Genomic DNA, 15,554 nt, shown 5'->3' with positions numbered 1-15,554 from the left:
GCGCACGCGAATGACAATTGATCTCCGACATTTATTCGTAACGCTCGCATAGCTCGCAATTTCAAAACAGAGAGGGATTCGTTTTTCTCCACCCCCACCCTTCCCGAAGCAATTTAATTTGCGCGTCGCTCGTGTACGCTCTTGAGAACGATAAAAATTCGCTTTCGAAGGCGCGTAACACTCGCGTAGACATCCCGCGTATATTTTACGCGCTGACTGCGACGAGGCAAGGTGTTACGCGTGCATGCACGCGTGCAGTCGTATGTACGCACGCGGCCGCGTGTAAGATTCCTCGCGTCGTAAAAGGCACTCGTATGTCGTGATTTGGTAGCGGCAACGAGAAGAAACAGCGCGTTTTACAGTCGCGTGCCGTGCCGTTTCGAAAAGGCAACGCGCGCGAAAGGGAAACTTATGGTCGTACATGGCGTAAAAATCACCCCCGCCCGATAAAACTTGTATCCCACTCTCGAAACCCTACGCTCTAGGACGTTTCAATCCGCATCGAAGAATAAAATGGAACATCTCGTGGTGATGCAAACATGTATCATCAAGTTCAAAAGTAAATTGACATATGATAAAATTTTCTCATGCCTTAAGGAGGCATACTCGTTTGAACTCTCGAAAAATGAGTACATTTTCTAGATTTTTTGCAGCGCAACGACTTGATAAAAACTTTTTATTTTTTTACAATATTAATACAATATTATTAACTACCTAAACAAAAATTTTCAGCCTAAAAAAAATATCTTTTTCAAGTTATGGGAATATTTGCGGAGATCCTTCAAATTTTAGGTGGCTGCACGGTGTGCATGAAAACGTTCGTAAATCATATCCGAAATCAAAAATACAAGTTTTTTTTTATTAAATATATGAATAGCTATCTGCTATCCAAGCGTTTTTTCAAAATTTTATAAAATAAAAAAAAATGATGGCGGAGATCATACTTTTCGTTTTTTTTTTTTTTTTTTTAAAATACAGAAATAATAATATGAAGATTAAAAGTTAAAATAAAAATTTTTGATAAAATATTATAACTTGTATAATATTTTCTCTTATCTCTCTCTGAGAGATTGATGTATCGCTGATGCATCTCAGAGCTAACAAGTAGTATGTATTTCGCAGAGAGGAGAATGCTTGTTGCACATGTATCATATTTGACATATTTTATTCATTTTATTCTATTCATATTTTATATTTATTTTATTCTTATGTCACGTAATATAGTTGACAAATTAATAATGCTCGTGGTGAGTTTCATCTGTTTATGATACAAACGTATTACGATGTCAATTTCTTATAACAACTTTGAATAATTCGATGTAGTTTTATCAACAATTCTATACATTATCCTTGTACCATTTATATATACGTACGTATTAACATGTCAAACGATACACGCGCAATAGATACATTCTACTCCGCCCATGTAATCTATAATTTAATCTTTAACTGTAATTTGCAGTAACATGTAACTGCGTAGCTATCTTCGCGAGTACAACCAAAGTTTGCGCTTGTTCAACCAAGATTTTCGCCAGTGGGTATTTGTCACAGCTTCGTTACCAGTGCTTGCGGTTTTGAGAGTGCGAGCTGAGAGCGTGCAATTCATGCGAACGATTTTCTCACAGATCGGTTACGCAATTTAATCATTATGCGTTTAATAATAATAATCGCCTGTTTTCCAGAATTCTTTCTCGTTCCTCCTTTTTCAGGTACATTACATGCAAACGGGAAATTATCTTGAATACGCGACTTTACTGTTTGAAAACAGCGTTGGGTGCAGCGGCAAAGTGCGAAAAATACGCAGAGCGCCATTCAACGTAAATGCGGATATTTGGTATCCGATAATTGGCATAATCACATATAAGCAGGCAGTTTATTCTGCTATTACAGATTTAATGTGGCGCAAATACCTAATGAATAGTACCAGGCAATCTCTTTTTAGCATCCTGCCTCGGATGCTGTTCCTGCGGTCGTTTTTATTACCTCTTTCTCTCTCTAACGTCTCATCGATCTCTTTTATCATCTTTGTCTCATCTTTGATAAACATACGTGTGCTAATCGCATGTGTGAGTTTTTATATATTTCCTCTTTTTTGATATCGTTCACACCCTTCAGTGCACGATTAATCCGCAAATTTGCGCTATGATCGCACGTGAGGAATTATTTCGTTTCTAAAGAACAGTTATGTTTTTTATTCCCATTTTAATTTTTTGTTGTTGCTTTCAATTATTACTGTCTGATTGATGAAAAAGATACATTACTAATAGTTTTTTGAAGGAGCTTTGCAATTGCGAATAGTTAAAAATTTCGTTCAATGAGACGCTTTAAAACGAGTGAAGAAGAAGAGGATTCTTTGCAAGAATTAGAAAAAAACATTTTACATTTCTTATGATCCCAGAGCTTATAATGGTGATCATTTCATTTTGCATTAATTATTGTCGATCTCTTCTGCGAACATCAAATTTCAATAATTAATGTGTTATTGATTTTGTCGGATCATATTGAAGATTTTAATAATTTATATGATGGCGTTTTTATTCTTGGCATTCTAGTACAAATTCTTGGCATTTTTGGCATTCTTATACAATTCTCGTACAATTTAACAGTACAATAATATTCTGATGTAGAAGCATAAATCGTATACGTTATTAAAGCAGTAAAAATAGAGTATGGTCCAGCCCGGCAAATAAATTGTTGCGCTGCGCAGTAAAACGGTTATTATCGAACGCGCTCGTCTAGAGTTGAATTGTTGGTAATTTAAAAAAAAATGGTTCTGGTCACGATACTGCTTATCGCGCGTACATTTCTCCGGTGGAGCACGATTAACCTTGAGAAAGGTACTTCAATCTTGGAGAATATCAGCTTTTTATTCGTTGCATGAAAATCCCAGTTAATCTGCGGTCATCGGCGAATGCTTTCGTCGCAGTCTGTACATTAATCCAGCTCCGCGTAATTATTGATTGCTTACTGGCATGCGAGAGTCCAATAAATGTTGCCGTCTCCCGCACACACCTGTGCCTCCCCCACCTTTCGCACCGTGCGTTCGCTTATACGTATGTCTACCTATACCTACGCATACATGAATTGCCATCGAAATACGTGTTTATAGAAGCAAATTCGCCAACTGTTTATAAGGACGACGGAGAGTCGTCTCAATTATTACTCGAATTTAGTATCATCAATTCGAGCTCTTGCGACATTATTGCACCCAAGGTAACGTAAAGAGTAAAAAAATGACAGAATTAATTAGAAAGAAATAAAGTCGAGGAGAAAGGGGGAGAAGAGAGCGCGGGGGAAAAATTGTGCGAAGAGAAAAATTGGTCGATAGCTACTAGTTTTTATTACACGACCGGTCGATATGCCGGCCAATCGCCTCTAGCCGGTTTCGGCATCGTTATCGCGTAGGGGATCTCCTCTCTCGGCGGTTAGGCCAGCTACATTAATGAAATTTACTTCCTAAGAGAAAATTATAGCCGCACCGTCGCCGTCGTCATCGTCTTGCTAAACAAGCGAGAGGGACGGAGAAGGAGGATGGCGCGAAACAGCGCGAGCGATAAAGATAGCCGGACACGTAGAGAGAGAACGCAATAATTTCCACCCAATTACCGACGATCCTAACGGTTTGTTTGCTCACCCAAGACCCACCCGGCTTACGTTATAATCATCCCGGGATAATTGATATCCAATTTCGTCTCGTACGTCTCGATGTACCCGGGTATACCCCTTCGGCATATCCTGAGGTCGACTAACTTCGCGCTCTTGTAGATCGCGATATAGGCTCAATATCAATCGTGATGTTGATTCTTAAGGAAAAATAGTCACGCGTGTATTTTACGACAACATGCAAGATTTCTCTTAAAATATTAATACTAATTATATTTACTCATTTTTGTGTTTCTCATTTATATATCCTATGATGATCATATTCATGCGACTCGCATTATAAATATATGTGTGTTGCGTATATAAAATATTATTATAAGCATAAATTGAACTGTTTCTCGCGTGTATTTCTGCATTTAGAAACTATGGATTAATTTTTTTTTTTCGGTTAGATAGATATTTGTCACAGAATATCCTATAAAATTCGATCGTTTCTGATTATGCACTTTATAACAAGATAAGTTGGATAATAACGTAGGGCGATGAAGTGCAAACAGTGGTAATGTGTACGGAGATGTAAGTATATGTTTATGATATGCATTCCGTATTCACTTTATCTTCGGCGTGGGTTGCTTTGTCGTCGTGCAACTCGGTTAGCGAAACCGGTTATACCCCCATTGAAAGCATCGAGAGAACTTTATATATGATTAATCTTATTGCGACGGCTGCTGCATCTTGGGTACAGTTGCATATTAATTACCGCGAATATTGCAATTTATTTTAGGCGATTATATACGGATTGTTATCGAATCTCACATTTTTAGCTTATCACTTTTGTCGTCATAAATTCGGCATTAGAAGAGATGCAAAAGATACATATATAAACAATTTTATCCAATGATATGCTTAGATTTACTCAGAATAAGCTCTCTCGAGCATATTACAAAGTATATTAAACATTACTTTCGATACGCACTTGGTACCTTCGGATAATAGAAATTCCTTTAATTATAAATGGGTTCGTAGATAGGTTCGTGATTTATAATGCAATTTACGAAGTAGAGGAAGGCAAGATGTGAATAGTCGATTCGGTTGATGTTGTTAATTGGAAGCCTATAAAAATTATAGCACTTTCTTATTTCAGTAATTGTAAATTAGATTTCACATTGCAACTTTGCACTTTTTGAGTGATATTTTCTTTTTGTTTTTATTTTCTCCCTTTCTCCTTTTGATCTTCTTTTCTGCGCGATTCTTAGAAACTCGATAGAATATATTCATATTTCTTTTAACTTAAAAATTCAAATATATAAGATTATCCAATGTTAAAAATCTTAAGATTTAATGTTATTTATGTAGTACACGAGATAGCAATCGGATTCTTACATCACGAGAGCAGGATATACGATCATAAACTTAACATGAAGAACTGGTTAGCTACAGAAGTTGGCGCAAATTGTGCTTCTCGCACATATTATAAATCTTTCAGGATGAGATACATAGTAGAGATTTTCAAGGACTTAATTCATAACGCACGTACTTGTCATAATTATTCAGGTAACATAATACTGTAAAATAATAATTGTAGAATATAAATTTAATATTTTAAAATTTATATGTAGAATATAAATTGTAGATAATTACATTTGTTTGATTAGGATTAATAATACATTAAAGAACAATATTATTTTTGTAATAATTATGCACGAATCTTTATAATTAATGCATAGTATAAACATTTATGCGCGAAAGAGATAAGAAAATATCAACAGTTAACAGTTCCGTATGTCAGAAATTTAAAATACAATATCTATGATGAAGAAGCAGCAATCTAGCGTTTTGACAACCGGTAATATGATTGCACGTCGCGAGGGGAATGAGGGAGGGGGGCGAGTTCGATATAGTGGTTCCATCTCGTGTATGTGTGTGTGTGTGTGTGTGTGTGTGTGTATGTGTGTGCCTGAATGCTTCGAAGGAGTACGGTGCTCTTCAAATCGGAATGAAACCTCGAGCGTGGATCTATATTGAGGATCTACATCGGGTTGCATAACAATGCCGAGCGATGTTGCCTTCATGCATAAGTATCTATGCAAACCGAATAGCGATCCCGAAGAGGCACGACGCGCGGCGAGATAATATTTTCATATGAATACAAATGGCCCTCTTTCTCTCTTCTTCTGCGCCGCGGCGGTAAATAAGTCTGTCCTTCCACTCGCCTACTTGTACGTATCAGCAGAGTCGCGAATGCTTTTTCCCGTAACGGATGGCTCGACTGTTTCCTTTAAGGAGTTGCCCGTGGTAGTCATTTTATCTGCCGCGAAACGTTAAGAGGAAGTTTCTGCGGCAACGCGAATAATGTTCACGTTTTAATACTTAGCGGGTGGTGTTCGATATTTTTGGTTGATAGGTGATAGCAGACCGACAATATTGAATTGAGTAAGAATTTCTTTTTATATATATGCAAAATATATATTATACAAAATATTATATTGTATAAATTATCTACATGATGATCTTTTCTTGTGAGAAATCGAGATTATATTGAAATAATATGTTTGCAACATAATTATTAAAGCTCCAATAGCGTCACGAAAGTTTTAAAAATTGAAATAGATATTACTTTTTTTGATTAATGTTGCATGAATCTAACAAATTCTATCAACTTCGATTACATAGATATTTTTAATCCATTTACATGATTTCTTACATATTATGTATAAATAAAACGTTAAATGTTATGCTGTTAATTATTCTTATTGCTGAAATTATGCAAACTCTAATGATCGGATTGAATAGAAAAAGAAGAGAGAGAATTTAGTATATTTTATATACGATGTATCGTATATTTCCCTTCTTGCTCTTTTATACGTTCTCATTAATGGTCTTAGCCTTTGATAATAACAATATATATTCGTTGATTATAGGGATTGCATATTGTAAAAAAGTATTTGGTCGTTACCGCTCGAACATGTAATGGGCAAAATGCTAATCGCCTTTTGCAGCCGCCCGAGTCTCTGTAATTATTGATCATGATGTTTACAATAAGCAAATCATAGTAATGTTGTTGCAAGAAATATAAAATGCATAGACATTTATACTTACGGATATTCTAAATTCTACATAATTTTTTTTAACAAAATGCTATTTTACAAATGCTAAATTTGCATTAATAAAGTTCATATAATTTTAAAAGAGCTAGAAAAAATATATATATTTATAATTGCATCATGCTCGTATTAATTAATACACGAACTCGATTCTAGTGCTTATAGATTTAAAGAAAATATAGTAAATACTGTTCAAATAATTGCATAATTACAGGAAATTAAGATTTTTTTATATTTGAATATTATTTGAACACAACTTATATAAATTTATATATTAATAAATATATTATTTTATACATTTTATATATTAGAAAAAAGAATATTTGTAAAGTAGTTGAAAAATATATTTACAAGTAGAGAAAAAAGAGCAATAGCTTATATTTTCTTTCCATTTTCTAGGTACGTGATGAGACAGTGATTTTGTTTGCTGCAAAATAGCCGATCACAATCGCAGGAATGGCAGTAAGAAGTCGGAATGACGGTAGAGTAAGTTTTTATTCTTTTTTGGTACTTCATTTCTTGCACGTCGGCATACGAAGGTGAAAATTTCATTCGATGCTTTGCGGTCTATGTAGATAACGAAGGTAAGAGGCATCTCTTTCGTCTCTGGTAGACCCTAATGTTAGGTATACGAAGATACAAGTCAGCAATGATAATTTCGAGAAACCTGCAGTATGAGAGAGATGCTGCGGCAGGGGGGAGGGTGTAAATAAATATTCCCTAGCACGTATAACGAAATGTAAACGAAGATTGAAGCAAAGAGTACGAAGCATATCTGACGAGTAAACTCAGGGCGACTATGTGCAAATGTGTGCTAGGTGTTTAGGAGATTTTAATTAAATATATATGTCACGAATATATAAAGCTAAACGTGCGGATAGAAAATAATGTATATTGTTATATATTTTAATACCGTTAAAATATCTTCGAGTATTTTTTTCTTTCGTAACGTCAACAATTTTTGAATTAACTTATTATAGCTTATGCATTTAGCATTTTATTTAATTTGTTTTTCTCTCTCCTTTAAAAACATATCGAACATGTAAAAGTAATTATTGAGCGTGACAGATATTGCATGTATAAAAAATCTTCAGTATTGAAATTAATTAAAATTTCCTATTTATCGATTATTTTGCGTTCAGCTTTCGTATACTCTTTTTAAATCAGACGCAAATATATTGACGCGTATAAAAAGCATATTTCATTACCGTATATAATGCTAGTAGTAACGTAAGACCCATTAACGTGCGCACCGGCTGCGTTCTTCTCTACTTGTTCCTCGACAATGCCGCTATTCTGCTGCCAATTTCTTGCGCGTTTGGGGTAACCAGAAGACATTAGTGCACTGACTAATTGCTAGCAGGTATTTCCCGCATAGTTAGCCGAACATCTAAATGATTTGCGGAAATCGTAGACGCGATCGCTATTATTTGCGTGAATTCTTTTCGATGAATCGTGATACGATCCGTGGTATTCATGTATTAGACTTGCATATCTATTTATATAACCATTCATAAACTTTTTATAACTGAGCTCTTCATGAATTAAAATTGATATTTATAATAATATTTTACAATTTGCTTTCTTCTAAAATCAGATTCCTAAGATTTTTAGTCAGCATTATAAAATATTCTAGAACTATTTCTTATATCAATAAATTTTTTATTCAATTTTGCAATATATTTTTTCTTAATAAGATTTTTTGATAAAACTTTAATCGTCTTTTTTTCATTATTCTGCATGTTTAGCATAGCTTAATATTTTTGAATTAACTTTCTGTTGAATTAAATAAAAGTAACTTAATAATATGGATTTATTTGTATATTGGTAAATCGTCAGTTTTTTAATTTAGTCTTTGATATTAATAGTTAATAAAGAAAGAGTTAGTCTTAGAACGTTTTGCATATTTAAATGTTGACAAAGGCGTTCTTTAAATATTCCATTCTTACATTCATGAAAAGAGACAAAGCTTATTTTTAGCACACGTAAAACTGAAGTGTGATGTAAGCGCCATTGATAAGAGGATAAAAATTCCTTTGTGGAAAAGTTTCAAGTTAGTTGACTCGAATGTTTTCTCAAAGAATTAACGAGTAACATAATATTAAGACTCTCACAAAACATTGAGAGTGATCGGACGTTCTGTAAAAGTGACGTTAGACACAATACACATTTTTGTTGACAATATCGACGGATAAAACCGAGAGGCGACTTTGCAGGTCCTCTTGGCAGGCGCAAGAAAATCGAAGTAACAAGAGCGGCTTAAGTTCCATGAATTCTTTTATTAATCGGCATAGCGGGATTGGATCTAAAACCGCTCAAAGCCTCTTCTCTCTCCCACTAACTAAGAATTTCTCTCCCTCGTTCTTATTTTAAGAGGGTGAAAGCTAGAGAATCTTAAGATCAAACAAATATATTTCCGATCTTGCGTATATGATATGCATTCAATTTTCGATATTCAAAGTAATATATATACATAATGTTTTAAAATGTTTTTACTATTTTTATTTATATTTATCATACTATTTTATTTATATTAACCATACTTAAAATTTAATCGAATTTTTTTATTGACACAATCTGAAATTTCACATTTTTACAAAACATATATATGTGTAAGAAATAGTCTCACTTAAAATATTTTGCAATTAAGAATTCTTCAATTATTTAATAATTATTAAATTATTATATAATATTAAATTAAATTCTAAACTTGAAATCTGATTATTTTCCAATCTTATTATGTTATGTTTAATTAGTTATGTGGATATATATTGTTATTTTAAAATTCGACTTCGAATCTCTATGGATATACAACAAAATAGTGGTAAAATATTTCCACACACACATTGTTGCACTGAGAAAAAAAAGTTATTAACTTGACTAAATTCGTCCAACTAATTACTATTTCATTATATTTCTTTAATTGAAATATTTAAGTATTTAAATCAAATATACATCATGTTAAATTTAATATGTCGTATTTGACTTAAATACTTAAATATTTCAATTAAAGAAATACAAGAAATAATAATTAGTTGGACGAATTTAGTCGAGTTAACAACTTTTTTTTCTCAGTATGAATAAATTTTTTCTGTTATCCAAAATATTGTGTACCAGCGATTCGTGCTATGGTCTTAAGACTGATTTGAACGAATTAACGCTCATGTCTTCGTCAACTTCCCTGCAACGAGAAAATTTTCTGCATTCTTAGCGTATCCTCTTTTTCCGTTTCTCTTCGCATAAAAACCATACGGTCTGGCGAGCATGTCTGGTGGGCAGCGGACAGGCGCCAGCGTCCACCCTTTTACGCAGTCCCGGCTGATGTCCCGTAGTCTTGGCCCGTTCCACCCCCTTCCTTTTCTCCATGGTCGTTAGAGCGAAAACGTTCTCCATTAACGCCTCCTTTTTTCTCCTTTTGTCAGCTGGCAGACGCGTCCGCGCCAAAGCGATATTAAAAACTCCCGCGCGCTGCAATAAAGCTAACTGCTTCTCGCATGCATAGGTTCCAGTGCCGTTATGGGTTGCCATTTCCGTTCTTCTCTCTTGGATTCCTTAATTCAAATTGATTCGGTACGAGATTTCTAAGTTCCGGAACGTTGTCGAGAATTAGGGTCGATGACCGCGCCTCGATGCACGTTTAAGTTGCCTTTTAATTTGTTTTACGCTTGTAACGCAGTATTATAAATAATATAAAGAACCCCTTCATTTAATAAATATATATGTTATAATAAAAGAAAGAGCACGCGAGGAATAATCATGTCAATACAAATCGTCGTCTTTCGCAGACGATTTATTGTCGTTCGTCGAATCAGCATGCCCGCGTGCTCCGAGAAAGGAACATTCCATTGTCTGGTACATAAAGAGGAATCGAAGAAGAGGGATAGCGATGAAAGAAATTATTTTCCCCGGGCGAGAGAGAGGAAGGAGCGGAAGGAGAAGCGCGCGCGAGATGATAGAGAGAGAAAGAGAGTGGCGAAGTCGCGCCTCGAGGATGAAGATGAAGCGCGGAGGAGGACGCGAAGGTGAAGGAAAACGACGGATGAATGAAGAGGAGGCTACTTTTGCCCGAGACGGAAGAACCGCGTCGCGAAATGGAGTGCCGGATATAGAGTGACGGAAAGGCAAGAACTCTATTGCTTCGCTATAGTGAGAGGGGTGGTAGAAAAGGGGGAAGGAAGGACCTCAGCTGGCAATATTGGAGCTTTGATATCCAACCGGTACAAAGAGTTGTCGTCGACGTTTTGTGCGTAATGTAATTGCGTGGATAGGTACATACTTATCTACATAGGTGCATCGCGTCCGTCTCTTTACTTTTTTTTTTGCGCCGCCAGGACGCCAGTCGACGTGCTTTACGCGCCTAGCCCTATAAACGCGCTCGGCATAAGGGCTTTCGAAATAAAGGAAAATTCCTCCATCTGTCCTTCGGTGAATTGGCGTTACGAGCGAAAATTGCGCCTTTCGTCGATCCACGTGTCTCTCTTTGTTGCGCGCAACAAATAAAATGATACGCCCAAAAAAATACTCTTACGTGCTGTCTGGAATTTTAATGAAAAAGTGCTTGGAAAAAAGGGACTGTGAATTTTTAGAAAATGTCTCTCTTATTTCCCGTGACTTGCGGAGATTTGAATCTTGCACGATCACTCCTATATTAATCTAATTTATATCATCGGCGCGTGCACTTCATCATTTTATGATTTGAGAAAAATTTTCTGAAGAAACTTTCAAACACATTCTAATAAAGAGATGTAACTTACGGATAATAGGAAATATAATCATGCCGTCTTCTTTTCTCTATATTTTGAATACAATTATAAAGGCGACATTTAAAATCGAGTTTCCATTTGTCTCATCTCGAAATCGAACGTAGGCGAGTGTGTCTTTATATATATACCTATTACGGTAGATACCTATCCAATCACGCATCGAAAGCCTTATATATTTGTGTTGTAGATTGAGTCCCGTGTATTTAAATACATCGAAAGACATGGAAATGTATTTAGACGACAGCTCTTCTGAAAGGAAAATAATTTGACATATTTTAAAAAAGTTGGAATATCACTCAAACTTCTAAAGCCACCCTCCCTTCTCTCTCCCTCTCCCGCTCCGGCTTCCTCGCTCTCGGGGCTCAGCTGAAAGAAGGAGAGCATAGAGGATGCCGCGAGGGGGATGGCGTGGCTGCGCCATACTCGGGAGTGCGAAGTAATTTTAAAACGATTTTTACCGACAGAAGTTTACATTAATTGAAGGTTTACCAAAGCAAGTACGAACAAACTTTGTTCTTGCCATTTGCTGCTATCTGGCGCGCTGCTAAATATCATTGTATTGATAAGACGCTGTACGCGCGATTGAAAATATATTTTATTATTTAATTAATTAAGTAAAGAAATGACATTTTTATTTTATGGAAATACTTTATTATATAATATATTGTATATATTTACATAAAATTTATATAATTATAATTTTTTGGAACTGTAACTTTTCAGCAAGAGTTTTGACAGTTGGATAAAGATAGCTTCAATCAAATTTCAAAAATTGCTAAGAAACCTTCAATCATGAAGCCGCTACTTATAATACATAATATATGATATAATGATTAATGTATAATTCGTGATTGATCGGGAAAAAATATTGTAAGAAGTAAAACGGGTCCTCATAAGATCAATTTTATCATGCAAGTTCGCTTTTAACGCTATTATCGTATACGACAAACCCTGAAATTATTCAACCGCAGTATCTCCACATAACTTCCCGGCACCACGAAAGAATCGCGGAGAAGAGGTGCGCGTTTAGCGCGGCTTTATCCTCGTTCCGACATCGGTGTAAAAAATAACGAACGAATTGTCTAGGTGAGCGTTCCTCGCGGGGGTGCCTTCGAGCTACGGGAATCGGTTCCGCAGTCCAACCAGCCCCTCTCGCCGCGACCCATCGTTCTTCAACAACCCTCCCTCCCTCTCGCCCCCTTGGTTCTCATCTCCTCTCCGGTACGGAAGCCGTGTACGCGGCTCGGCATGAATATTGCCAATTTACGGGTGGAAGAACGTACAGTTCTCACTCAACCTTAGTCGGTTCTCTCGTTGCAGCCGAAGCTAACCGTGGGCTCCTCGCTCTTTCGTTTCTCCTCCACCTTTTTCACCTCCCGCGCCGCCCATCGAGACTCCTTTCTTCCCTTTTTCTCGTTTCGTGCCTCGCTTCCATTTTCTCTTCCTTCTCGAGAAAGGAACGAAGGAGCGAGACGAAACGAGAGAAAGATGGGTGGAACGAGAGGCGAGGGGCGAAGGTGGGAGGGGGAGGGGGAGTGAGGGGGAGGAAAGGCAGGGGGATGAACGAGAACGGGAGCGCTCGCTTGACGCGATATTGGAAAATGGCGTCGACGTGTGCGGAGGGTAGCAGGTAAGTGGAGGAGGGTGCGCCTCTCTGCCTCTCCTTCGGCATCCTCACCTCTCGCTCGCGCGTTCGCTCTCCTCCTCCCTATTCCCGTGCTCCCCTCCCCGCGCAAGGAATAGGGAAAAATAAAATAAATTGCTCAACATATCCAATAAGGTGGCAGAGCCGTTGCCCGGGCGACGCCGACTCGCTACTCTCCTCTATGCTTTTCCAGAGGAACGAGAGATGTTCCTCTACTTTCTCTCTTGTTCCCTCGTTTCTTCCTGGTCCGCGTCTCTCGGTGGCCCTCTCTCGCGGCATAACTTCCCGCGGAGTTCGATGACGTCGGAGAGAAGAACGGAACTGGGAAAGAAACGGGTTGGGTACAGGGCGTGCGCGTCCCTTTTCGATTGTCTCTTTCTTGCTGGCGCGGATAGTCGTCGCGATGTTGCGCCGATCCGTTCTCCATCTTCCTCTCCTCTTCTCTCGTTCCTACGTGGCGCTTCTTTTTTCGCTGCCACTGCATAATACGTGCAAGAGAAAGAAAGAAAGAGAGAGAGAGAGAGAGAGAGAGAGAAAGAGAGAGAGAGAGAAAGCAAGCGAGGTATTGGATCGCGGAGACCTCCCTGTCGATATTACCATACATATAGGCCGGCCTGTTACAACCTACCTCTTCTCTTCCTACCTTGAAAGCCGCCGCGAGATTCATCTGCCTTACGTACAGGTGGCTGCGTCACTTACGCCGCTCCTCTTCGGAGTTGGTTATTCGGAAATAAGAAGACCAACATTGATTTAGCCTCCGATGCACTGTCGATCGAATGTTTTAAGAAAATGTAGCTAGTCCATATATTATTCTTTGAATAAAAATATTTTTAATCGCAGTGACAATATTCGAACAGTGTATGTGTCGAGAAAGTATTATAAAGAATTATTTCAACTAAAAAATTTGTTTCTAAAGTGTACACTACGCAAATAAGAATTATTCTCTTCTCTTTCTCTTTTCTCTTTTTGCAAAATATTTCAAATTTGTTATAAGATCGAAGAGATATAAAATTAAAATTTAAAAATTATGATTATATTTGACATATTAAAAATATGCAGTGCTTGTTATTCAAAATTTTGCCGAAACCACTTTCTCTCGAAAAATTAATGAGAAAGTATTTGTATCGTTACAATTATTATCCCATCGCAACCCATTGTTCTTATTTGATGATCCGACGTATATCAGACGTAATTGAGACGCGACATCCGAATTAAACGTTGCGTGAATCGCACGAAGTGAAATTCTTGAGAGCCTACTGCATCTAGATGTTCCTTGGCTTTACGGAACACGACTTTTTCGTGTCGAGCGTGTTTCGTGTCGGGCTCTTTACCTGGAACTGCGGTTCTCCCTCACAAATGAAGATCATTAACCTCATGCGATACTGTTGGGTGGCCATTTCATGTACACCTGTCGGTTCGAACGTAGACAGACACGCGGCTCATAGTACAAAAGTGATTGCTACCCTTCTTCTTTTTTTGAGAAGTTTTATTTCTCTCTCATATCGAATGCCTAGTAACATCGTTTCTGAATATAAAGTCGCGATATCTGCCCGCGAGCGCGCATGTTTATTTGCCGTAACATCACGCATTATGAGAAGGAGAAGCCGGTATCCGCCGATTCAACGTACATGACGGATAATTGTGCACGGGATCACTATGTTGCAGCGCACGACGTCAATCCCCTTACAATTTAATAATCCGACAAGCCAATGGAAATCACTATGTACCATTTTTTCGGGCGTTATGATTACCCGGAATGTTCGTAAATTATATCTCTGTAACTTTTCATTGGACTTAAATAGGATGTATTTTGATAAGAAGACGCTGTCGAACGTATACATCTATATTGTAACATAGTAGACATGAATCTCGCGCGCGCGAGCTTTTAATCATCCGCTCGGCTACAAAATATTTCAGGGCGATATGCCTGTCACGGGACGCGCGTGCATACATCGATATATATATATTCGCTTACAAATTCTATTACGCGTTTCCGCGGCGCCGTTGTACGCGGAAAAATAAATGTTTCCCGAGCATCATAAATTCGAAAGAACTTGGGGCGCTGTTGTTCTATCGGCGCTATGTGAGCGCGAGCTCGTATCTTCAAAGCCCGGGGCCCCCGCTTCCCGATGAAACGCATTAAATTGCAACAACAATGTTAAGGTGACCGTATACACACGCGCACACTCGTACGCCCGGCACGGCATCCAAATTGCCGCCCGTTCCTTTTTGCCGTGCTGGAAAAATTGGCAAAGGCAGTCGCGGTACGCCTCCTCCTGCAATATGTAAAATAATGACGGCCGCCTGTGAAAGGAATGCATAATGAGAGATCTCTCCCGACGTGCACCGGGTCCGCGCGAGGCGCCTCTCCACCCACGTGTCTATCAGCATACGAGCATGCATTATCGTGCGTCGTGTATAAGCGCTACCGCCGAGAAA

The 15,554-nt window shown here is 37.7% G+C and overlaps 1 protein-coding gene and 1 long non-coding RNA gene across 2 annotated transcripts in view; both read left to right on the top strand.

Moving 5' to 3' along the window:
* Positions 1 to 15,554, top strand: part of LOC115245434 (UPF0489 protein C5orf22 homolog) — a 692,512-nt gene that overhangs the window by 150,807 nt on the left and 526,151 nt on the right. The window lies entirely within an intron of this gene.
* The window catches only part of LOC115245438, a 68,707-nt gene that overhangs the window by 24,095 nt on the left and 29,058 nt on the right, over positions 1 to 15,554 (top strand). The window contains exon 2 of the long non-coding RNA XR_003885545.1: positions 7,107 to 7,193. This is a non-coding gene — a long non-coding RNA (uncharacterized LOC115245438). The remainder of the gene's footprint in view (positions 1 to 7,106; positions 7,194 to 15,554) is intronic.

The sequence above is a fragment of the Formica exsecta genome, unplaced genomic scaffold (genome assembly GCF_003651465.1).
Source record: "Formica exsecta isolate Colony F162 unplaced genomic scaffold, ASM365146v1 scaffold98, whole genome shotgun sequence".
In the NCBI taxonomy this organism is placed as follows: Eukaryota; Metazoa; Arthropoda; class Insecta; order Hymenoptera; family Formicidae; genus Formica; species Formica exsecta.
The sequence above is the reverse complement of the archived record's forward strand: the minus strand, read 5'-3'. Positions and strand labels throughout refer to the sequence as shown.